Below are 26,400 nucleotides of genomic sequence, written 5' to 3'. Positions count from 1 at the left end.
AACTGGGATGCATGGGATCACCAAAGCTCAGACAGTTCTGGCCCTCCAGGACAGCTTTTACTGCAATGAAATGCTGAGTGGGGAATGTAAACATTGCTTTTATTTTGTAACCTTTTCTATTAATTTCTATTCATTTTTTAACATTTTCTATTCATTGATCAGGACAGCAGTGGTTTCCTCAGACTTTGGATCTGAAGCTGCCAGGGCTCTGCAGCTGCAGGAACATGGAGCTGGGCACAGTAGCCTCTGTCAGTTGTGAAAGCAGCTGCCACCTCCTTCAGAGCCACTGCTCCCTCCCTTGTTTACTAAGTGGCTTTGCCGTAGCTTTTTGTGAAATTTAAAACCATAAAGTAAAAACGTTAGATTATGAGGTAAACAGGCACAGTCCTTTCTGTTAAAACATAGCACCTGCTTCTCCTCTCCTCACCTCATCCCTAACACTGCCAGCTGAAACGTATTTTTGACAAACTCTGTGATTAATCACAACAGGTCAGATCTGCTGCCACTGAAAGCCAGGAGAGATGTGCTACTGATGATGTTGGGAGCCCCTCAATCAGTATTGCAGTCCCAGTTTTGTAAAAAAGCAGTGCTGAGATCCCCGGGGTAATAAGCTCAGTTTAAAAATCAGGAGATTTTTAGGTCTAGGAAACAGGGACTTTATTTTATCTGAGTTTTGATTTTTAAGCCTCTAGAAGATTACATGGCTGAGCTTTGCTGTGTAACCAAGAAGATTTGAGGCTTCAAAAAGTAAACAAAGGAAAGATGATATTCTGCCAGATTGCTTCTGCCAGGAGCTGGGGTTTCTGCAGGGCAAAATATTCCAAGATTTGTGACAAAATCTCCAGAGCTACAGCGCTCCAGAGCTACAGCATAAGAAGGCCCAGAGACCAGTCAAAACATTCACATGTAGCTGCAACAGTAAAATTGCTGTTTAAGCAGGTAATTTCAGGGCCAGACTCAAAAATTATTACAGTCTCTTCCACTGTTCTGGTTTTAATAACTGCACATTCCATGCAAATTGCTATTGGGATATTGTTAGCCTTCTGATAGCAAATAAACATACCTGCTGAAGACACAGCCAAACTGCATCTGCTCTCTGTATTCATTAAGTGCTCTTCAGCTGTAGGATCAGATACTAAAATTAATTATATGAATAAGGTACAGATTTGCCTACAGTTTCTCCAGTGCACTCTGCTTAGGCATGGCTTCTTTTTAGTAGAATTTTTTATTAAAATATAAAGTTAGATTTGACAAGCATTCATAGGCATCTCAACGAATCTGCTGTGGACTTGCCTGCATTCCACTCACAGACATCCTGGTAAAATCACAGAGTAGATTTATTTGGAAATTACATCTAGATAGTGTCTGTTGCATAGTTTCTTTTGTTTTTACAAAAGAAATTATTCAAAAGGCCATCTAGTTTTACATACTGAAAGAGTTCTTAATTTCAGTGGTATCATTACAAACACCTAACACTGTGTATAAAATAGAGCAGATCCCTCCTCCATCATTGCCCTCATTTTCAGGGGACTCAGACCACCTGAAATCTGAATCTGCCAAACATTGCCTCGCTTCCCTGGCTCCCGTAACACCCCCTTCATCTTAATGCTGGAGCAGGCAGAGTGAGTGCAGACTGCTGAGTGCAGAATAAAGCTTTTGGAAAAATATCCTGCTGAACTGGAATCTTTCTGGGGAGGGCTGGATGTGAGAACTGAAGTGCGAGGCTGATTCTGGGGTTGTATAATCTTTTTCTTTTCAGAGCTCTTTGCCATCCAAGAATTGGAATTGTTGTAATAACAAACAAATGCAAGCAGGCAATGATTTGGGAAGAAATCTAGGTGAGATTTGGACAGGAGCAAGGAGACTGGGATGCATGAGTCACACTTTTTATTTGGGATTGAGTAAACTCAGATTCTTAAGCAGATATGATAACGTGAGTGTATATGCTAATTCCTAACTATGAAGATTTCTACCATAAACAATGGTAGAAAAAAGTAGTGGAATAATTATGAAAAATATACTGACATTTTCCTTTTAAGAAATTTCAACTTTTTTCCTGAAGAAACAGTTTTCTAAGGCAATTTACTCAGACAATAATAGAAGTGTATTTATGTAGCTGAAAAGATTAGTAACTCTCCTGAGAGAAAACAGCAGATTCCATTTACCCATCGGGAAACTCCAACAACTTGCAGCTGCAGAATGAAAGAATAAGATCTGCTGGAGCTTGTGCCAGGAGGAGCTGCCTTGTGCCCCTGCTCACTGGACTGTCCTCTTCTGGCAGCCCCTGTGCACCTTGACTGCCATGTGTATGAGCTACGAGTCTCAAGGCTGGTGTTTGCACTGCAGAAGTGTTCAGTCAGCACGGCATAAACTTATAAAGTGCTCTCCAAACAGGCAGAGGGCTCAATGAAGTTTCCTCTCCAGTTGTTCCAAAGTCCCAGCCAAAAATCTCAGTGGGATTTCCCGGAGGAATTGCAGATCAAGCGCAGCAGAGCTGCAGCCAAACACCAAGGCTGGAGGTTTGTGTGTTTGCTGCTTTCTTCCTCGGACTCCTGGGTCAGACCCCACTCGTGGGTTAGCTGAGACTGTCACTAACCCTGCTTGGCCACTCTCACCTTAGCCTTTGCCATGATCTCCTTTCCTCTGTCAGCTCTCTCACTGCAGCCTCACCATCTTTCATTGTTTGAAAGTGAACCTCTAAAGGGTATTTTTTTAAGGCTCAGTGCCTAGAGCCACTTAATTGCATGATAATCTCAGCTTTTGTTTAAAAATAAATGTGCTAAGCCCTCATGATGGTGGGGAGAAGATTGTACATTTGAATTTTTGGGGATTGTTGAAGGCAAATAAAAATATCTAGTGTATATATATGTTTAGTTTCATGGTCTGGAGGTGGGAGAGTAGCATTTTACAGTATCACAAGATTGGCAATAGCATACTTGGTTTCCAACAGGACTGACTTTTTTCTCTTGGCCCTTGTTTATTTCTGCAGCCTGATGTGCTTGTGGCTTGGCAAATAAGTCTCCCTGGACCATTGTAATTTTTTATTGGAGCATATATAACTATTGGGACAACAGCTGTAAACCAGAAGTGAATTCTTATTCTCTTTTTTGTTTCATACTCTGGCATGGTAGATATTAGAGCCTTGGTATTTTCTGAAAAGGCAACAAAAAGTCTTACATTTCCTGGTATGAAAATTATGGGTACAGGAAACAAACACCTCCAATCAGTTGCCTTTTAACCTAATGGCTCTTTCCAGGGTGGATGACTTTAATACCTTTCTGTGCTTGCAAGGCCACATACTTCTTTCTGATTCTTACTCTAAAAGCAGGGGTCATGTTAGGCCAAATATGATTGTCCTCAGCTAGATTTTATCTCCTTTCGGTGGTAGGAGAACAGGCTTCCAAGAACTCTGTCTGGAGGGCTTACTACCTTTCTGCAGCTTTCTCACTCATGGAGCTGTGGTTTTCTATTATTTCCTTCTCCTGTTTTCAACATGATAGTGCTTTTAGATGATAACAAAAATCAGTTCTTCACCACCAGCACATGCAAAATACTAAAGAGCGTGCAACGGTGCTAAGGAGGGAGAGAGAGAGAAGCTAGGATTCTGTGCCTCACATGGGGTCCATGCTCAAGAATGACATTGGGAATTCAGACAGTTTTACATGTCTTATTTCCACCCTACATCCAAAAGAGAGGGCTACCCTGTTTGTTGTTGTTCTTTCTGGTATTAGTACAGAGCAGCTTGCTGAAATACAATGTCTGTCTTAAACTTTGTCCCATCACATAAATTGTTGTACTTCAGAGAAACCTTTAGGTATTGAGCCATGCTAAATGGGATATGAAGTGTTCAAATGATGTAAAGGCCATTATGCTGCAATAGCCAAAACAGGTGCCTGTTTTAATTTGCCATAGATACTTGAGGGGAGGGCAGCAATGACCAAACTTCATCAGCTACAGACAAATAAACATGAAAAAAATCCAAGACAACCAAAAGTAACACTGTATAAAACAGTGGATATCTTCTGATGGAAACATGACAGACCCAGCTGGAGAGAGGTCTGACTGCTTAGCTAGAGATGATGGGGATTCTTCAATAGTCCTTATGCTTACACTCTGCTACTTACTAGCCTTGGTCCTCTTCCTGAGGAAGCTTTTAAGGTTGCTAGCCAGGCTGAAAGCAAGGGGAAGAGTTCATCGTGTTAAAACCTATGAACAGGCACCAGGGAATCAGGGATGAAAGTTGTAATGGAAATACTCTAAATCTGTGTCACCCATGATTTGAATTATGAGTTATAGGAATTACTATAGCAAGAACCACGTAAAGAAGTGGAGGACAAGTCTTGGGAGAAGCAATACAAGTGCAACAGTGAGCTGACCTGAGCTGGTTTTGGTGCCCAATGACACATGTTAACAAAACACTGCCTCTTCTGTCCTAAGTGACTCCTCTGACAGGTGGAACTCAAAGTCATGGATGAAATTACCTCAATGGACATTCTGTGGACATGTTATGGGTGTTTTATGAACATATAATACAGGGATTGTCCATAGACTAAAGGAATGATATTTGTGTATTCCTTCAAAGGATGGGAAAGGGGTGGTGGTCAGCGAGGATGAATTGGAAGGTGTGGGATCATGATGTAAATGATATGGAATAAGGGATGGAGAATGTGCTGCTTTTGGCTGGGATAGAGTTAATTTTCTTCATAGTAGCTAGTATAGGGCTGTGTTTTGGGTTTATGCTGGAAACAGTGTTGATAATTCAAGGATATTTTAACTATTGCTGAGCAGGGCTTGCACAGAGTTGAGACCTTCTCTGCTTCTCACCCCACTGCACCAGGCAAGCATAAGGAGCTGGGAGGAGAGGTGGCCAGAATAGCTGACCCAAGGGACAGCCTAACATATGGTGCCATGCTCAGCATATAAAGCTGGGGGGAAGAAGACAGAAGAGGGGGATCTTTGGAGTGATGGTGTTTGTCTTCCCAAGCCCTCCTTACATGTGCTGGAGTCCTGCTTTCCTGGGGATAGCTGAACACCTGCCTGCCCATAGGAAGCAGTGAATGAATTCCTTGTTTTGCTCTGCTTGCCATGTGCAGCTTTTGCTTTACTCATCAAACTATCTTCATCTCAGCCCATGAGTTTTCTCACTTTTACCCTTCTGATCCTATTCCCCATCCCATTGAGGGATGAAGTGAGGGGGAGAGAGTGAGAAGCTGTGCGGAGCTTAGTTGCTGTTAAACCACAACACACCCCTTCATTAAGTTGGCAGTTTTGTTCTTTACATTTTTCTTTCTGTTTATTCTTTCCTGAGCATGTAGTGCTGCAGAGACACAGCTCTGGTGATTGAACAGCAGCCACAGGGGAAACATAGGATATCCATGAGGGTGACAGTGGTCTCTAAGGGAGGTGTGATTTATGGAGACAAACTCCTGTCCTGCCAGAGTGGTGGGAGGAAAGCAGATCCCAGTGTTGCTGGAAAACATTCTGAGAAATCTCAGTAAGTGGTTTCTTGGCCTCAGTGTGGGCTTTTTTTACCCTTCTTAAAGGTACAATTTTACTCTTAAACTGTGAATTACTTTGTTCAGGAATTTCTACCTTATACCTTAAACATTGATGGCACTTAATAAATAAAGTGCTGCCTCTCTTCTCTTCTGCTCCCTGCTTTTTTATTTCTTTTCTTGTTGATCATTTGCTCTCAGTTCAGCTGCAGAACTCATACACCTTCACTCCAGGTAATCTCTGATCACCTCTCAATCTTCTTCTGTAATAACTTCTCCCTCTGAGTTCTTCATTTTCAGTGCAAAAATCTATGTGGAAAGTGACACGACAAAAGCAGGCCAACTGGAAGCAAGGTAAAGCTGAAAAGGCATGGGATCAGCTGTCTTGCTTTTGTTCAGTGCTTATTTATTAAAAGGCCCTGTATTTAAAACATAGAAGAAGCTTCTGCAGAACGCATCACCTTCTGCACCAGATAATCTAAGGCTGCTGAAACTGTAGTTGATAAAGCTGGTTTAAATTTCATACCAAGTATGCTCAATTTTTAAGTTGTTCATTAATTTTAGATGGAACTTCTCTTCATTTAACATTTACCCGCTTGTCATTTGTTACTACTTCATTAAGAAATTAACTGAGATCTGACACTGAGTATGTAAGGAGGTCTCTGTCCCAACGAGCTTCAACTCTAGATACACAAGACAGCACCAGCTGGGAACAGGAACAGAAATAAATAGATGCAGGAATTTGTCCTATGACAAATGGCAGGACAGTAGCAGTGATGTGATGAGAATCTGAGTCTCTTAGCACCTAAGTCAATGCCCTTTTCACTGGGCTACAGTAATAACAGCAATGAGCCCTGCTAGCAAGGAGGTAATTTTGGTATTCATAGCAAGATTAACCAACACACCATGTCCAGTAGAGACAACTCAGAATTCATATACACAAAGGGCACATTTGTTACAAATTCACTGAATCCTTTTAACCTTTTTCCATTTATGTCTGAATATTAGCACTTGGAAATATGCAGAACTAGGGCTTAACAAGCTCAAAGAGTTAGATTATGGATGTTACTGTGCTCCTTCAATTTCATTAAATGGCATGCAAGGTAATTATGAGTCATTGAGTTTCCTCTCCTCAGAGACAAACCAAAAGGGCTCAATCATTGCTGCAAAATATAAGAGAAAAAAAGAAGAAAGTTTAAAAAAATAAGAGTCAAAAGCATTGTGCAGGTGGACTGTTCCAAAGGGACCACCAAGCCATGAAGCCCTGCAAGATAAGCAGTGACTCCACATGGACATGAGTGAGACCAGTGATCAGAGAGCAGAACTTAACTCTTGAATGTGAGAGAGGGAAAATTACTATTTCCCCACCTTCCTCCCTCTTGCAGATGAAGGACAGCCGATTGCTTGGTGGTCTGGCTCACAGAAGGACTGGGATTCATTTTCAGCGTGGACAAGTCCAGTAGCTGTATCCTCTGTAAAGCCTTTGAGTTCTCTGTGTGGGAAAGCTGTGCCAGGTGTAGAGATTCCTGTTTGTATGATCTGATTTTGTCTGGGAAAAACTGATTTGTTTTTTCAAATAGCTACCATCTAACTGAATTGCTTTTCTGCTAGTGGTAATGGTTGCTTTCTTAATCAAAAGATACATTTGAGAATAAATCCTGGTTGGTGTTTTTTGGGGGAGCACAACTAAAATTTCAGAGCATTTTCAGTTGATCATGGTATGAGCAATAGTGTAAGGAAACCATCAGATTTTGGATGTGAAGTTTCAAAGAATCTCTTCACAAAGGAGAGCCATCACAATTTGCCTGTAAGGACAGGAAGGGCAGGACATGGCCGCCCAGTTCTGGATGAGGCTCCCTTTTGTTTGTCTATTTCCTTTTCTTCTTGCAGGTTGTTACTTACAATGACAAAAACATTTACCAGATACCTTGAAACAGGCAGTATTCACAGCAATGCAGAGGAATCCAGTAAGATTTCCAAATTGTGAGTATTTTGTCTGACCTCCAGGTTTCCCAGAGCATCTGATCAGTGCTGCCTAATCTACAGGGACAAGGTATCAGGGAAAACTCCAGCGTTGTCAGTGGGTGACCTGGATGACCCTCCAGTCTTCTTCCCTTGTGTGTTTGGTCATTCTGAAGCACACATCTGGGCATGCTGCAGCACTGCTAAAAGCACAGGCAGACCAATGTGGGGTCTGCATTTGGATGGAGCAGTCTGGAGATGTAGGATGAAGATGCATCCAAAATATGGCTTCTTTTCCAGAATAAGCTGACCATCTTGTAAGACTCCAATGGTACACCAAAGCATTTTGGCAGACTTTCAGAGCACAAACTTATATCCTGACAAGATGGAGAGATGGAGGGAAGGTTGCTAGAGCCATCTGAGTAGGGAAAACAAACACAAGTAGGAGTAAACTGAAGAAAATTTTTCTTCTTACATGTCATCTCTGTGCATGTTTTCTCTGAGACCATTTGTTCAGCTGTCTGTATACACATCTGACCTTGAAAATTTGGCCTGAGGACCTGAAACCACTCTTTGTACCACTTGAAACACAGACTCATCTTGTCATCATAGCTAGGATTAAAGCCTGTTTCCAAAGATGTGTCCTGCTGAAGTTAAAAGTGTTACACTTCTCGATGTCTCAACATAAAGTATTTTCCATGTGGAATTGGCTGAACCCATTCTATCAGTGATCATTGTACCTAACATATTTACTGTGGAAAGATGACTAGACCACTAAGAAGAAGGGATACAGTTCAAAGGCTCAGCTGGTACATGCTCAGATTTCATTGTCTAAGTATAAATAACATTATAATAAATGCTTGAATCAAAATTGTGAAACTTAGTTGAGGGTAGTTTCAGGATCCAAACCTAGAACTGCCTAGGAATTTCATGGCTAGTCACTCCTGTGGGTTGCCCTGCCCACAGAAAAAAAAATAGGAGAAAAAGGCAGATTTCCAGCTCTGATGCTTGTTTCAGGCCTTGCCAGAAAGAGCAGGCTTGTGGCTCAAAGACCTTGGTTACCTTTCCTAATATTTGAACTTTGGGAAGTTGCTTTATCCTCAGGATACTCTCATTTTTGTCTCTGCAAATGGGAGATAATAGTTCTCTAAACAATAAGAATAAAGTCTGTATGATACTTCATTAATTTATAATGAATGCTCTATTAAAACCAAATAGAGAAACAAAACCTCCAGTACAAACCTATATAGTCTTCTCAGTTTAAACATAACTTTCTGTGTCCATACTACTTCCTTGAAGTTAGAACTCCAGAGAGAAGCCAGCCAGGGTGGTCCTAATGCGATAATTCTGGGCTTCTGGTGGCAAAAAGTTACTTTTCTTTTCCAAAAAAAAGTATTTTTCTTAACATATTGAAAACCAGCCACACAAAAGACAACATTCCCTAGTGTTTGCATAAAAAAAGAGATGTACTCATAAAATGCAGATGACGGGCAGCTTTCCTGTAGTCACAAGCCAGTGCATTCAAGCACTAACATATGTTATTTTCTAAAAGTAAGTACCTATATTCAGATCAGTTTTGTCTCAAGATTACTTTTATTAGTGATTGAAAATATGGCAACTTCTTCATCAGCTCTCAGATCCAATTTAAAAGAAGATTCAAATAAATCTGAATGCCATGAGATCTCAATTTCTTTTGAGTTGATTTTTCTCATACATTCAAATTCTTCTATAATTAAAATTCACTGTTTTTATATCCTCTATTTATGTCCATGTTATTTGGACATAAATTTATGTGACTTGGACATGTTATTTATTTGTCTCTCAGCGATCAATAGGATCTACCAGGTCAACAGTCCCATGATAATTGCTTGGTTTATGTCAACAGTACCCATGATCCCTAAGTGGTCTTCCATTCCAGCACTATTCAGGGCCACAGCATTTAAACATCTAACATCAGGCAAGCATGGAGCCATTACAGCCAGTAATGCTAAGGCACAAATGAGATTAAGGTAATAAATATCAGATATCAAAGCAGCTTCAAAACAGCATATACCGGAGTCATGGAAAGAAAGAATTTTTCTGATTCATCATCAGCTCCAAAGAATAAAAAGCCTTTCTGACCACTTAAATGAAATATTCTGTTTGATCCCCGAATGAACTGTTTTATTTTGAAACGGAGATTTTAAAAAATGTTTTCAATTTTATTTCAAAGTAAGCTGAAATGCATCTCAAAACAAAAAGTTGTTTTTGTGAAGAAACATCAAGTTTTTATTTTTGAAAATATTAGAACAAAAGATTTTAATTTTGAGGGAATTTCTCCTCAGTTTTATATATGAAAATAAGTTGGTGAAGTGGGACATTCCTGGAAAGTTTTAGTGTTGACAAATATGTATTTTTCATTTAGCAGAGTCCTGGTGAAAAAATATTGCCCACTCTAATAGGTCTACAATTCCTTAAATCAGATTCCATTCCTTCCTTTTCCCAATGGACATTGCATTGATGCTGTGGGAATGATGCAACTCAAACTAGAGTCTAAAGTAATGTGTCAGTTTTCAGTCAGTGCAAGGTCATTGAAAATGTTTCATATTCTAAAGTGAGACAGGTAAACCCTGCTGATGTCACCAAAGTTTAGATAAAGACATTTGGTTTCCCATGGCCCATTAAGACCTGCTGGTGCCACAGGACCTTGGAAGGACAGCACTGCAGCCTTACATTGGTGGCACTCAGTCCTTCTCATGTGACAGCTGTGGGGACCTTGCAGAGGGGTAGGAACCCCAGTCTGCTCAAGAAATGCAAGGTGCTGCAGCATACCTACTTCATTGCACGTAATTATACCATTAGCCTCTTAACTACATCTATGCAACCTATAAAAAACCTTTTTAATTTTTTGGAATAACACTGATTACTTTCCTTGAAATGAAACTCTTTTTGAGATAGGATGAATTCTATATTTTCTACAGATTTGGTAGCTGGTGGAAAATTATTTTCTTCCAGTGACTTGAAGAACAGAAAGATGCTTCCTAAGGGTAGGGTGTAAGATACTTAACTTCAAAAGCCAAGCTGACAGAATTAACTAAGAGTTCTGTGATTGGTATATATTGTTCTTTGTTTGAGACTCTGAAAGAGAAAGTCATACCTACCTCTTCTCCTCTACAGAGGTAATGCTTTCACAGGAGTGTTTCATGCCAAGCATGTGTGTAGGTGTGGATGTTCTACTGGAACGTTTAGAGGAGAAATTCTGTAGCAATCACACTGACCTTGCAGAGCAACAGCTGCCTTTCAGATTTGTTTCTTTCTCTGGTTCCACTGTGAAATACTTTCTCTTTTAATTACTCTAACTTATTTGTATCAGAAGTGCCATTGTGAACAAGACTTAGAGACAAATGTTTTTATCACCTTCTTGAGTGAAAGAAATGCACCCTGTGCCATTGGATCCTTTGCCCTATTACAACTCCATCTCTTTATCATCCCTCCCAAAAAGATTTGCTTTGCTGCTGGGCAGTCTGAGAAACACAGATTTATCTGTGATTTCTGAATGTGTGCAGAATGAATGACTAAGTACTTATAGGTTACAAAATGGAGGTTAGGGATAAAATCCAAGTTAGCACACTATGGAGCTTAATTAGTGTTCAGGTGATATTCTCCTGAGATGCTTTAGATGCTCTGGAGAGCTTACACTGGGTTTGAGCAATAAATCTTCTCAAGCTGAGGAAACTCTTGTGTTTAGGTCTTTCCTGAGAGAATGCTAGGCTGATGCTGTCAGCATTTCCTCTTCCTTCCTTAACACCAAAAAGAGACATGTGCACTGTCCAAGTCACTGCCTCATTTCTGAATCATGCACTGGTACAGGAGGGTGAGCTGCTGCCTTGGGGAAGGGCACGGCTTTACAGTGCTCCTGTCTTTGGCAGCTTCAGCTGACCTCACTGAAGCCTCTCTCTGCTGTGAATTTGGCCATTAGAGTCTGACTGCAGCCACACCTGCAGCCAGCTGCTTGGTTTTTCAGTGGAGCAGGACCAGCTTTCATGATGTCATTGTTGCTCTTTGGATTAAGCCTCAAGAGACAGTTTCCAGGACTGAAGCTGCAATCTGTCATTCATGCCCAGCTTGTAGGTGTGTAAAAAGCAAGAAGGAAGGACATACTGAGCCTCCTCAAATCCTCATGTTGGTGTGTCCTTTTTATCACTGAATATCAAAGTACTCAAAGTTAATCCTGCAACTCTTCCTGCACGACAAACAAGTCTCTGAGTCAATTGCATGTGCAGAAAATAACTTCTTCCCCTCCAAAATAGGGAGGTGCTTTATTGCAGAAACTCTGCAGAACACACACACTTCCAGCAACCCACTGAAATCAGAGAACAATGACAGAGACTATATTTATGGGGTTTTTTTCCCCTCTTACCTCTTTGGCAAAAGGAGAGTGGGCGGAGACAGACACTTTGGCTCCACATTCACCTAAAAGCCCTTTCAAATGCCCGGCGTGTTGAGCAACACGGAGGCAGCAGTTTCTATCTTCATTTCTGTGTGTTGACAGAGAGAAAGGAGAATTTGAACTGGATCAGCTCGTTTCCCGTGGTGAGGCACAGTTTGCATGGGTGTAGCAGTAGTGAGGTGGATGCATAGCCACGAACGACGGCTGCTGCAACCCAGGGAAACAGCAGCAAACTTGGCCACATTTTCATGTGGATGAGCTGATAGCTATTGCTCCAAATCCCAAACTGAATCCAAACCTGGGGCCACCACATTAAAGTAGTGTGAAGCTCCTGGTCTGGCTCACACCATCCTGTGATGCACAAGAGATCACCTGCACAAGTGGAAAGGTCTTGGATGTCCAAGGACTTTCCAAGGAAGGAAAGTGATTGTTTGGTGAGATTGCAGCCCAAACCACTTCCATACAGGGCCTATGAATGAGGTCTGTACCATGATATCCTGCCAATCTCTGATTTTTGCACCATTTCTCCACTGAAAGAAGATCAGTATTATTTTTCTTGCTTGGACTGCACAGAGCTGACCTTGTAGTGTCCTGCCCCTGTGAAGAAAAGGTCCAAGCCCAGGAAGTGGAGCTGGTCTATGGGGAATAGAAGAAAAACTGGCCCTGACTGGAAGCCTGGAGCATATGCTTGCTTCTAAGACCAATTTGCCAAGACTGAAATGTTCTGGAGGCAAAGGGATTATACCAGACATGAACCTGTCCTGCTGTGTTTTGTAAAAAATTGGGTGTGTAGAGTACAGCTGCCTTCAGGCACGTTCAGCCTGCAAAACCTGTTAATCTTGGTAGAAAATGGGATTTACTGCCCTCAAATGCACCACAAGAGCTCTGCTCCCATTCAGGGTAGTATTTGTGTTATTGTAAATAATTTCTAGCATTACTTTAAAAGGCATATAAATGGAAAGAAATGTTTTTCCTGCTTCAGAAAACATTGAAGAAAATCTTGACCAATTTAAATACACCAACATGCATCCTCACATGGACACTGAAATATTGCTGGTATTTATGACAATTTAATTTTTCCTTAATGACTTTCTCCATCCCTTTTAATGATGCAGAAACAGCACCAATAGCAAAAGTTCACACTTCTGCTTTATGGTCATATTGAACTTCTCTATTCCAATCAATGCCAGATACATTTGTAGATTAAAAACAACCTTTAAGCTTTAAATAATCTTTCCATCTCTCTTATGACAATTCAATTATTTGCATTTTGTTCAGTCAGACATATCACATAATGTCCCAGATGAAAATTTTTATGTACCTCATCAAAGTCTGAATATCTGTCAAACTCTTCCAGTGAAGAACTACTATTGCTTAGAAAATGCTGTGGAAGTGATAAAACCCCAGATGTGAACATCTGACCAGTTGGGCTTTAGCTCGCTTGGTCCCCAGCTCCCACATGAGGTTGCTTTTTGATGCTTCATGTTTGGTTCTATGGCTGTGAGGTCATCAGGGGCACTTCCCGCGTGACTCATGGATCCATTTGGACCCGAGGGGAGGAGGTGAAAGGGGAGAAGGGACGTGTGTGTGCGTGGGTATGTGCAGAGCAATCCAGGGCACGCAGGGCAGGGGGTTGAAGCAAGGCAGGCAGCTCTGCTGCACAGTGCCCAGGAGGGAAGGCTGCCTGTGGCAGGTGCTCTGGTGACACATTGCCAAAATGGCCACAACAGCTGCCACCACACACTGGTCACTAGGTGGGATGCTTAGGGTTATATGCTACAAACACCCCTCGTGCCCAAAAGCCCTTGAAAGAGTAAAACCAGCAAGGCCAGACACAGGCATAAGCAACTCCAGGTGCTTTATCACTGAATATCAAAGTATTCAAAGTTAATCCTGCAACTCTTCCTGCACGACAAACAAGTCTCTGAGTCAATTGCATGTGCAGAAAATAACTTCTTATTTTGGGTCCTACGCTTCTGGCATCCTCAGGAGCCTGTGTCTTCTGTGCCTTGCACCCCTCCTGGCAAGCTGCCTCTCAGTAGCTGCTTTGCAAAAGCTGCTGCCTCCCTCAGCATGCTGACAGGAACCAGTACCTTTGATATGCAGGGATGGAGGTTACCACAGACCAGACAGCACAGGGCAGCTTGCTCCACCCTGGGTGACTCCATGCACTCCATCCTGAATGGGAATAAACCTTTCAGGGAAAGATCTCGAGCAGAAGGCTTGGAAGTGAAATCTTCATTGGGAGAGCTAGGATGCTAAACAGAGAATTTGGTGTTGTAGAAGGGCCTGGAGATGTGAGTTTTACAAAGAGGAATTTAAGATTCTGCTTCTAAATATATTAGTTCACCAAAAAGGAAAACAAGGACCAGATTCTGATCTCAACAATGTCATTGTAAATATGGATAATAGCACTGATTTCAGCTAATTCTAGAAGTGATGATCTTACATTAAAACTAGTGGTAAAACTACCCGTGATTCAGTGGAACTGAGAAATCACCTCACCAAGACCCAAGTGCAATGCATTTCCAAATGCCAGCATGTCAGATGCCAGAAACACAGCTGTGTCCTTGTCTACATCCCAGTCAGTAATTTAAACCCAAATGAGATGCCCTATAGTTGCAGCTAAATCTAGCGTATGCTTTGAAGTGAGGTTGTGCTCTTGCAATTATTTGAATAGTTGTGAAAAATAAATCAATTCAGCTCATTCTTATATGCCAGTTGGCACATAGGACAGCAGGACTGGAAAGATAATTCCAGGGTCACTGATTCTAACTGCTTGGTCGTGGGCACCAATTCAAGTTCCTTCATGAAAGGGGAACATCAAAGTGATACACAGCATTTGAGATAAATTCTCACCAGGGACTTGTAAAATGTCATAAATACATCCTTGTCTCCTTTAGCCACTAGTTCATAGGGCATCGGCAAACACAGGTAGAAAACAAATCAGATCATTGATTTGGAGTCAGCTTGCAATTTACTGTGAAATTAAGTGTAAATTGTACATAAATATTTTGGGTAAATCTGTTGCATTTGAGAATACTTAGCTTTCTATTAATATTTCTATTTCAAAAGTACTCATAAGATGGGCAGATGAAATCTTGTTACTTAAATTACAATGCATTGAACAATAACATATCTCTGTCATCATTCTGATATTAAGCCTTGATCATATTTAGCATTTAAAATGGTCAATAACAATTATTAAATCAATAAAGCTTCTTGAACAATCTATAGTCAGCAAATCTAGTGACACCAATAATAACCTAAGAACCTGAGATAAAACATGTGTCCATAAACAGCCATGCTGAAACCTTGGCTTAGTTAGCATTACTATGTTGTGTGCCAGCAGAACACCTGATAGTGAGAGAAGGTGGCAAGTTATTTTCTCACGGGCACTCAGTGACGTGTTGGGGTCTGAGCCCAGGGGTGCTGTTCATGCACCCACTCGTGAGAGATCCTCCCTGGCCAGCAGCTCCTGTGCCCCACTGTCCCACAGCCTGGGGTGCACTGTGTCTGTAGGCCTCGCTGCACAGGACTCAACATTTCACATGCAGCACATCCCATCGCCCTGCACACAGGGGTCTGCTGCTCCATGGCCCTCCCTGGGGTCCTGAGCACAAGGTTCTGCAAATAAGTGATCAGAAGTGCTCCAGCATTGCCTGGCAGTGCTGGTCATACTGGCAATCAAATGACTCCACACCCTGCTCACCTGAATGAGTGGTAAGTGGATGGTAAGTGTTAAGTACACACGGAGACCCTCAACATGTTTGTGTCGGGATACAAATCCACATCCCACGTCACACCTCATTAATGAAGGTGGACGTGGCTGAGCAGTGGGACATGCAGTGGCTGCTTCAAAATATGTCTCTGTCTTGAAGCAGGGGACTGAGTATAAAAATGCTGTGGCATGCTGTTGGCACTGGGGAGTGAGAATGTTGGAGATGGCAGGGAGAAAAGGAGGAAGAGAACTAATTTCTTTTTTACAACCTGCCTTCCCCTTCAGTGCAGGAGCTCAGAGGTATTCATTAGAGGAAAAACCAAGCAATTTTCTCCCTTTCAAAAATTAGCTGGGGATGTCCATTCTATTATTAGTGATGTTCACATTCCAAGCAAAACTACAGCTGAGCGTAAACCTCAAGAACACTGGACTGACCTAGTGCCATTCCAGTGGAAAATGGTTGATTTAGTGGATTGTGTTTCAAAGCCTGGAACGAAATGTCTTTCAAAATTCTGGGATGTTTTTAAGTAGTACCATCTATTTATTCTTTTCCTATAGGAAAATAATATTCAGGCAGGCTGTTACAGGCCAAATGATGCAAGAGGATGTCAGCACTATTCCCATCCACTCTCTGGGGCTGAAGCAACCCTTGAAGAGCTCATAGGTCATGCACAGTCCCATCCTCCCACATGATCTGCTATACCCTGATAGCCAGTATGACATGGGCTGTGACCCACAGGAGGTAATGGAGAGGTTTGACTTGGAAAGGCCAGGTCAGCCTCTCTGTGCTTGGCACTTTCTCCAGTCAGCAGAAGAGGGCTGCTCTGCTGTGCCTTCTCTGATGTTCCTGATGTCAGCCATCACTCTGCTGTAGAAACACAGGATGAGTGGAAAATCAGCTTGGTCAGGGATTCACCCAGTTGGTCTGGAACTCAGCCTCTCTTCCCATGAGAAGCAAATGAACCTGTACCACGAGCTGGGCAGTGTCAAAGTACATGGAAATGTAGAGCTGCAGACTCACCACAGCCCATCTCACCATCTTAGGCTCCCCATCATGGCATAAGGCACTGGGTTTTACAACTCCCTGTCTCCTACCTCTTACTGTATTAACAGTTATTTGTCTTGAAAGTGTTTGTGCCTTTCCTCTTGGGATTCAGAAAGAAGGGTTACCTTCCTGTGCAAACAAAGATGAAGAGGATAAAAATAGTGGAGTGAGAAGCAGTGAGGAAAGATAAAGTGTCCTTTCCCTGGTGGTCTCCTGACTACTGTTTGGAGAAGAGACAAGGCTAAGAACAGTAAAACAATATTTGGAATTTCTATGATGTTTGTCCTTCTTTATGATAAAACTTAACAAGGGTTTACACTAATTGTGCTCAGAAAGATTTACAGTTTCCACACATTGCTGTTTTGTTTTGTGACTTATGGCAGGTGTTGTCAGCTTCACAAATCACACTATTAAATTTTACAGCTATAGTTCTTTCTGATAGCATCATGTTTCCATGTATTTCCATTCCCTTGCATCTCCCTACAGCATGTGACATTGCCCAGGTGTGCCAACAGTGGCTGCTTACAGCTTCTCTGACTTCATCCCAGGAAAGTATCTGTAGAAAGTATCTCGGGAGACTGGCCTCCAAAGTTTGCCCTTGAATTTTTCCATCATTACAAATGGCATCAGTACAACTGCAGTGGCAGCAGGAGTCTGCACTGCCACAACGTGTCCTGGATCCTCTGAGGTGACAAAAGAGCAGGGTGGCTGAAGCCCTGTTTCCACAAGCCTTCTATCAACACTGTGGAGGCACCTCTGGCCACAGCCATGCCATGTTGCAGGGAAGGAAAAAAATGTTGTGTGGAGGTTCCTAGAGGCTGCTCTGCATGCACAACACTGCCTGGTTGCAGGAAGGAATGTCCACATGTTGTAGGCACTACCTGAGGTGCAAGCCCTGATGCTGCTCATGGGGCAAAGATGTCCCTTGAGTGCTTGGGAGGGATGGCATAATGCCTGAGTGTGCCCAGACTCAGCTGTGCAGTTCAGACAGGTTGGCTATAAAAGTTTTCGTTGTCAGCAGATGACCTGAGCTTGGCTTTACTTGAACTCTTAGCTGGTGAGCCTGGGATAGGAGGTGTGACTGGGGTCCTCCATGGCAGCAAGCTCCTTCCAAACCTGCAACTTCTGCAACCCATGGCCTCCCTTCTCAACATCTGCCTAGACTCTGCCACTGGCTTTAGTATCCTAGGCACTTCCTTGTGCATGGAAATTGGTCCAGCTTTTCTGCTTTGCTGGCCTTTTTAGAAAGGTACTAAAGTGAGAGAGTCTCTATGTTCCCCCAGAGTGTTTTCCAGGGATTGAAATGAAAGTTGAGATTTCTCTAACTTTTTACAGTGCCTGTTTTCTCAGTGCATGGGAATCACGTTTTAGGAGTGATGTGTATCATGGCCCTGATTATTTACATTCATTGCCTGGTTATTTTTATCTGAGTCTGATTTTGTGGGCTAATTACACAGGCACACGCACACAGACAGAAACCACTTTGGCCCATTCCCAGAGATAAAGTAACCTAAAGCATGTATTACCAGCTTGCTCAAAGGTATGTTCTACCATTTATCTGATAGATCTGAAAAATAAAATGGTTTAATGCACCTTCAAATGAAAATACAGAACCACCATAACAAGGATTTCCATGCTGAAGGCAACCAAATTACAACACATCAAAGTCTTTCCTAGTGCAAGTCATACTACCTCTGGGTGCCCACCTGAAGCTTCAGAAACCACAGCCCTTCTCCATGTGGACACAGACACACCACATGGCATTTCTCACCCCGAAGTAGGTGTCAATCCCCTCACCTTGCCATGGTCCTGCTACTCTCACTTACTGATTGAATTTAAATTGTGATGCTTTTTTGGCTGCATCACTGATAGAGCACCTGGACAGTCTCAGGAGGAAGAGAGAGTCTCTTAACCCTGTAAGAGACTTTAAATTGGGAATGTGTCAATATCTTCCCTGTCTCCAAAGGTCTGAGACATCTTAGATGTCTTTTTTCACCTCGTCCCACCCATACAGCCAAAAATCCTTTTAACCTTGTGGGAGCCTGACAAGGAATCTAAAAGCTTTCTATGAACAACACATTTAGGGATAAATATCTGGACCATACATTTGGAGAGGAGGTTGTGGTGTGGCTGTGGCTGAGCATGGGTACACCCAGCCAACAGGGAGATGCAAGTGGGGAGCTGTGGGGGAATAGAGTGTGTGGATAACATTGCTTTTTAATAGCCACTTGTTTGGTGGTAAAATGTGAACATAAATTTACTTAGGAGAATTTATGAATTTACTTAGGAGAGCTTTGAGAGGTTTTCTTTCTCTATAAGGGAGAGAAACCCCCCCTTCTCCTCTTTGTATTAGGTTAGTTGGAAAAGGTGACTTGAAGGCAGAAGTGAGAGTTTTAGGGAAATACTTTCAGACTGGCACTCCCAAGGAAAGGTGGGCAGGGGACTAGGCCCAGATTGGACTGGAGATGCTTCATTTCTGGCATGCCACTGATCTGGGTGCAAGCACTTTATGTGTATTCACTGAACTCAGAGAAATGGCAGAAAATGATGGAGATTTAAGAAATTGTTTGCATTGTAACTGTGTTAAATTACTGGTTTTAAAACTTGTACTTTGCCAAAAGACCAATGTTTGAGGCTGTTCTTCAGTTAGGCTCTGATGTGTGCCATGCAAGATTAAACACTTTTCTTTATAAACTGTGCTAAGAAATATGACACAGTTTAATTTTGGTGGCATCTCTACTGATCCATTAAGGATGTCCGAAAAAGATGGAAACTGAAATGGTGAAAAATGCATCATGAAGCAGACAAGTGTACATTTTTAAAATAAAAGAAAAATTATATAAGAATAAGTCATAGTGATCAAGCCTCATAGAAGAAGCTATGAGTGATTTTGGGTGTCTGATTCTGCAAGGGCATTTGTTGCCTGTAATGAAAAGACATCAATATTTGTGCAAGTAACTCGCTTTTGGAGTGTAGTATCATATATCCACCTATATATCCACACATATGCTAGCTGTGATAGAAATAGATATGCCAGCCACCGACTGGCCTATTTTGATCATATTGCCAAAGCATATTTTTAACTTTCTGTACCAAAAAGCTTACTATTGCTCTGACTTTGGATGCTATTTTTATCAATTTTGAAGGGTATATCCTCCATGGTTTTGTGTGGCATCATCCAGACAGCAGGGCCCATTTGCTTTTCTCACCTGCCCTTCCTGCAGTGCCAAAGCACGCCTGCTGTGATGGTTGCTAGGGCTCACATGTTCCCCTCTGCCTGGTTTTGCTTTCAGCTTTCTTTTTCCTGGAAGTGTTCTCTTTTCCTCAGGAAACCAAACAGCTCCTGGTTGCATCCAGCTCTCCTGCTGGCAGTGTCAGGGCAGAGATGCTGTCACTGCTCTGGCACAACCAAAGTGCTCCTGGAGGTCACTGCTGCAAGGAGAGCAGAGCAAAAAGGGAGAGGTTTGTGAGAAAACAGAGCTCAGACTGCAATGGACTTGGTGGTCAGGTAATCAAAAAATTGGGAAAGAGATATAGGATGTTGTGATAAAACCATCTGTGTGATGTCTAAGCTGTAACACCACAAATGCAAAGCCATATTCATGGAAAATGCAAGTTCAGAGGCACCCTTCAAGAATTTGGGTGCAGGAATGCTGATAATAGCAAAGGAAAAAGTCCTCCCAAGTTTTAATTTGCATTATACAATTTTTAACCCATAAAACCTGAGTAAGTTTAATATCTCACATCAAGGTGGAAGGAGTTTGCCTTATCCCCAGTATTAGGAAATGGCAGCACAACTCAATCTCCTGACAGTGATGTGACCCTCTGAAAGCATTTTTATGGTCAGGATTTGCTTCTACATATAAAATTAACTTCAAAGCAACTTTTCCCATCTTCTAAAGAACTGAGGCTTTGGATTCAAAAATAAATAACAGAAGGTGAAGTAAAGAAGACCAGATCTTAGCACTTCCTAAAGAAAATGAAGAAGAAGTATTTATAAGTCATGGACTCACAGCCTTCCCTTGATCTGTATGTGCACAAAAATGAAAAATGGCATATTTAGCTGTGAAGATCCCTTTTAGACGGTGAGATTCTTTTAAAATGGTAAGCCCTTTTGAGAAGGCAGGCCATACTTTTCCCTTCCTGGGTCAGACTTAATGTACTATTGACACTTAATGGTGCTGGGGATTCTGGACCTATGTTTTCATCTTTTAGTTATGGTTCATTGCCATTTATCTGTATAAATTCTGTATTTCCCAGCCATGAAACATGAGATTTGTAATGGAGACACTACAAATTATGTCTCCCCACTTTCTCTGGCATGCTCTGATACAAACAGGAATGATTGTGTCACGCTATTTTGTGTCACAAAATAATAAAAATTTTTATGCGAAGATGTCACTAATATATGCAATGTGATTTGAGCCAATGGACTGTGGTAGTAAGATTAATGAATTATGGTGTTCAGAAAAAAAAGGAAAGCAAAGGGTTTTTTTTCTCATTTGTGATACCACAAAAGTCCTTTAAAAAGCTGGCCTTTAATTCCAGCGATGGGCTAAACCTGAAGAATGAACCAATGCAGAGGTCCATTTAAGGACAAGGCTCCTGGCCTTCAGAGCTTCTTTTCATCCCTGTTAGACATATTGGAAATAACCCTGCTGCCTATTTGTTGGATCTGCTTTCCCAGGATAGTTTGAGAGGCTGTCCTGCAAAGGCCCTGTATATGAGTAAGCCCCCATGGACAAGGTTCACATCCAAGCTAATAAAAAGAAAAGGCTGGAAGGCTTTTTATTTTAATCAAAAGAAAAGGATTCTAAGTCCAGAAGGCCAACTCAACATTTCCATGCTGTCCTTGAGACACACTTGTCCAATTGGTCCATAAGAGTTATTGCAACAACTGCTTCACTGCTTTGCCAACCAACCTCAGTGCTCCACTACCTGCAGTGTTAGAAAGAGTTTTCTGAAAGTGCTTAGCCTGAGTCTTTCTGGCTACAATTAGAATGTGTTGCTGCTTTTTGTCACCACAGAAACAGTGATCAGATGTTTTGCTTCTTGGCAAAGCCCTTTTACATATTTGATGGTGTTTCCCATTTGGAGTCCCTAACCTACCACTTGACATTTCTTCAGTTGCTCCCCAAAGGATTTTTTGGATTGCTTACCTCTGGGATGTCTCTAAGAGGTCCTCACTTTCCCTGATGTGCAGTAGCCAAACTTAAGTGCATTGAAGCTAGACTAGTGCTTTGTAAAGCAGAAGGATGCCTGCAGATGCCCAGCAAGCTGTGGACCCTGAGAGGAGCATTCTTCAGATACCCAACACAAAGTCAGACTGCTTTGCCACTGTGTGACAGGGTTGACTCACTCAGCCTGTGCTCCATTTTAATGCCTGCCTTGTCTTTTGAAATGCTCCCTAACCAATTTTATTCCATCTTGTAGTTTTGCTTGATCATGGTTACCTAAATTTAATACTTTGCATATGACTCTATTAAATCTTCTCTTTTTCTTTTTTTTCATCCAATTTCTTCAGCTTGTCAGATCAATCTGGATTCCAGCCTGTCCTCCAATTTGAAAGCAATCTCTGCAGTATCATAGAATCTGTAGCTGTAGTAAGTATATTTTATATTTCATCACCCAGCTCACTAAATGGAAAAAAACCCCCAATGTGTATAAGACAGAACCTGTCAGGAGTGAGTTTTGTATTTGGATTTCAATGTTGAAGCACTGGACTTTCCCCTTGCTATGGTAGCCAGCTAGTTAGGCACCTATCTTACAGTATTTCTCCATAGGAGGGCTCCTTACAAGGAGAGGACAAAAAAGTCACTGAGGTCAAGCTGGACAGTCCTGCTAGACCATGCAAACAGACCAGCCTGCTGGCAGCTCTCTGCCCTCTGCCATACCTGTGTGGCTACAGCGGGGAAGGCATCACCCAGGCTGCCACAGAGGTCTGAGGCACTCATGACTCGGAAGAGGTTTAAACAAACTCTTGGAGGATGTTGGTGGCTGTTCATAATGCCTTGAAAGCCACCTGCTGCAGAGAGATCCTGGTGATGGCCAGAGGCTGAGGGGTAGAGCAGAGACTGTGCCTAGCATTACCTAAATATACATTTTCATGGGTCATCTATTACTTGGGTTAATATCCGCTTGTGCCAGATAATGAAAGTGGCCATCCTTTGGTCTAGATTTATCTAAGGTGCTGAAAACCAAACAGCCAGTGAAGTCTGAGCAGTATCCTCAATTCAGGCATTGACATTTCGCTGTCCCTTCTTTAAAGGTTCCACACCATTTATATAATGCATAATGTTATGTGCGAGTTGGTAGTTCTCGCTAGGAAAAGGTGATACTTTGATTTCTATTATGTTTAAGTGGATTTTTCTTTTCTGCAAAACTGTAAGCCAGAAACATGATTGAAAGGCCAGAGTAAGGTAACAAATGTTAATTTTCTTGTATGGTATGTTATATGTTGTAAGTGAAAGCCAGAAATCAGGAGCTTTTCAATTTGACACATAATGATTGCCCTTAGATATTGGCCTGCTTTATTTACAAGATGTTAAAAATTACATTGTGAATACTCATATGATCATAATAAAATGATTGCCTGCAGAAGTGTGAATTCCATTTAGCCTTTACAAAGAAGCACTTAGTGGGCTTTGTACTGCGTGGGCATGACCTTAGAAAAGGCCTATCATTTGACTATGAAAACATGGCTTAGTTCCAGTGCTAACAACATCGCTCTGCTAAAATAACTTTGGTGGGCACAACGACCTATAATTTTTGTAACACCACTGAAAAAAGTGTTTTCCTTACAGTAGTGCTAATTGTGTACAGGATAGATTTTTTGGTATATATTAATAATATTGGTTGGATTAGCTATTTTTAACAAAACTGAATTGTGAACAAGCATCTCTGGATGCTTTTGTCAGTGAATGGTGAAAACACTCAGGTCCCACATTAGCAGTGTTCTGTACTTGATTCTATCATCTTACCATTTTGTTTTTTTATGTGAATCTTAACAGAGCAACCAGAGCAACGTCAGTAATATACTATCAAATGGTACAAAAATATGATGATGACAAAAATATGGCAGTGGACACTCAGAATTATAACCTGAAAAAGGCACCAATGGAATAGAAATTGTTCCTCTGACCTTGTTCCCACTCAGCCTGGTTACAGAGCAATTTAACTCTGAATACCTCAGTAGTAATTCCTGATTTTCACCAGAGTGAATATGACCCAGGAAATAATATATTTGCCATCAGTTCACACTGACTGTTACCTTTTCTTTACTTCAGCTGACGTGTATGATGAGACTGACTGTTTTCTAGGCTGTATCCTCTAACTTATGTCACCACTGACGGGCAATAAAATGAAGAATGTAAAATACAGCCATTTCAGCTGAGTTGGGAGCTATGACTGCATGAGGTTAAGGGCTCATGACATGTATGCATGCTTGCTGTGAACACGACAGAAGAGGTGTTTTTTGTATCAACTCCAAAGAATTTAGGTGAGAGCAAATGCCTTTTTCACTTTTTGGTTCTGTTTGCCTTGACATAATTCTGCTATCCAAAACCCCAAGGGAAAATATTTCAACAAAGAGACAGTCTTCAGTGATTAAACTGTCACGAAACAGAGATGAAGTTGGTGGGATTGATTGGCTCTCACCATGCCTTGACGCAGCTGTGGCTTGGATGAGCAGGACTGGTTATGAGTCAATCTGACTAGGATGGGATCATGCCAGAGGTCAGGGGAACCAGCTACTTACAGAAGCACAGGCAGCTATTTTCTCCTTCAGGTTTTCCTATTTTAATGCTGGTGATCTGTCACACTTACTGAATGAAGAAAGTGTCCCCAGCACAGTCTTCATCATTATGGACCCCTGTTACTTGGAGTGATGCTGCTGCAGTCCAGCACCTCCAACCTCATCTTTAGCAGGACCAATGCAAGGACATGAAAGATCTCTTTGCAAGAGACAGCCAAAGCCTGGGGAGCCACCCTGGTTTCCTAGGTTACTTGAGCAGACAGGCCAGGACCTCATTTTAAGGGATTCTTCATGGCTCCATTACTGAAGCAACTGAAAATCAGGGAAAACTTTGGTAAAGGTGATGTCTGTCATTCCATATTCTGGCTCTGCCCTATTTTCTTCTTTGCCTTTTATTTTATCCCTCCTGAAGGAACAGCGTCTCAGTCTCATCCGATAGTGTCCTCGTGTAATAGCAAAGAGGCTTCAACTGCTGACTTTGAGACATGGTATTCTGTTGAATAGTGAGGGAACTGTATTGTGGAGATAAATTTTTGTCTCAGTTCACTAAACTCCATGATTTGTTGACCAGCAAATGATGTCATGAAGCCTGTTGATTCTCCCTAAGGGGCACAATGTGCAAGAAGCACTTGTGGTTTCTTCTCTTGCAGGGGTTTGAAAGGATCTGGAAAGACTGCTGCATACTGACATGAAGAGACTGCTTTGAACACAAACACGTATCACAGCAAAGTTTAAAGAAACGTCAAACTTCTGAACTAATAAAGTAAAACTGGAATGATGTGCATATCAATAAAGGCAAGAAACTATGCCCATATGGCTTGGCTTAGTGGTCTTTCTGTGTGAATCCTTAAACAGGAATGAATTCACTCTCTAGCTGGGTTTTGTTAGAGTTTAAAAGGAAACTCAGCTAGGGCTGACCCAGACCAATGCTGCTTAAATTGAATCTAAGCTGTAGCTTCCATAAATCATGTTAGCAGATTAAAGTTACAATTGAAAGGTCTTGATTTGTAGGCACCAGACTGTAAATTAGCTACTGAAGTAGAGGGCTGTGAATTTAAGAACCTGACTGGGAACACCCATCCCATATTACATGTATTTGGCAATAAGCCTCCATTAAGGGACCAAAGAAAACAACACAGCCGTGACTGATCAAGTGGAAGAGAAGTAATACAAAACACCCACCAGTTTTGTTGCTTCTAGAATATCCTGGAGGGATTCAAGATGTGAAAAGTAAGCAAGAGAGTCTGAATCTTGCCTTTTGGTAAACAGTCATCCTTCTGCTGGTGCAATTCCTAGTTTTTTCAGTATTCCTGAAAACATTTTCTCAAGTTCTTTGGGCAGATTCAGGCTCATACACATTTTTTCCAGCAGTAGGCCACTCTCTTGGTTCACTATGGGGGCCCAATTTGAAAGGTTAATTGTGAATGCCACATTATAATCATCTGCATCTACATCAATTAGCTTTTATGGCTGCCTGTGCTTAATATGTGGAGTTCAGCTTTGCATTTAACACACTCCTAAACTATCTGCAATCCCTCTCTAAGCTTCCTCTCTTCCCTCAATTTCCTTCACCATAACATTTATTCTGTGCTTGTTGTTTTTTTCTCACACAGTCTAGTAGGCTTATGGTACACTCTCTGTTTTAGTAAAGTCTGTTTCTTTGCTTGGAAAAGCTGCAAACAAATGGCATATTTCTTATGTTGGGAAGAATGAATGTGGAATATTACATTAATCGCTAAGTACAGAACTTCTCAAGTTTCCCATATTCACTGGAAATATATGTGGCATGAAAACTTTAGAGAGACTGAAGAATGTTTGAGGGTGGTTATTGAACAGCATATAAATAGCTGTTGGGAGCAAATTATGTCATGACAGCATCTTGTGATGTACTTTGTGCAGTTAAATGGTCACACTGCAATGCTGGCTAAAGTTAAGGGGGACTTTCTTCTGTAAAATGAAGTTTCTATTAAAAAACCCCAAGCACTTTGAGTAATT

General features: G+C 41.6%; 1 long non-coding RNA gene across 1 annotated transcript in view; it reads left to right on the top strand.

The window, feature by feature from the left end:
• The window catches only part of LOC143693542 (uncharacterized), a 69,543-nt gene extending 44,324 nt beyond the window's left edge, over positions 1-25,219 (top strand). Inside the window, exon 2 of the long non-coding RNA XR_013181308.1 lies at positions 19,981-25,219. This is a non-coding gene — a long non-coding RNA (uncharacterized LOC143693542). The remainder of the gene's footprint in view (positions 1-19,980) is intronic.
• Positions 25,220-26,400: the final 1,181 nt, after the last annotated feature.

This window comes from Agelaius phoeniceus, chromosome 1 (genome assembly GCF_051311805.1).
Source record: "Agelaius phoeniceus isolate bAgePho1 chromosome 1, bAgePho1.hap1, whole genome shotgun sequence".
Lineage (NCBI taxonomy): Eukaryota > Metazoa > Chordata > Aves > Passeriformes > Icteridae > Agelaius > Agelaius phoeniceus.
Note: the sequence above shows the minus strand (reverse complement) of the source record. Positions and strands in the feature narration are given on the sequence as shown.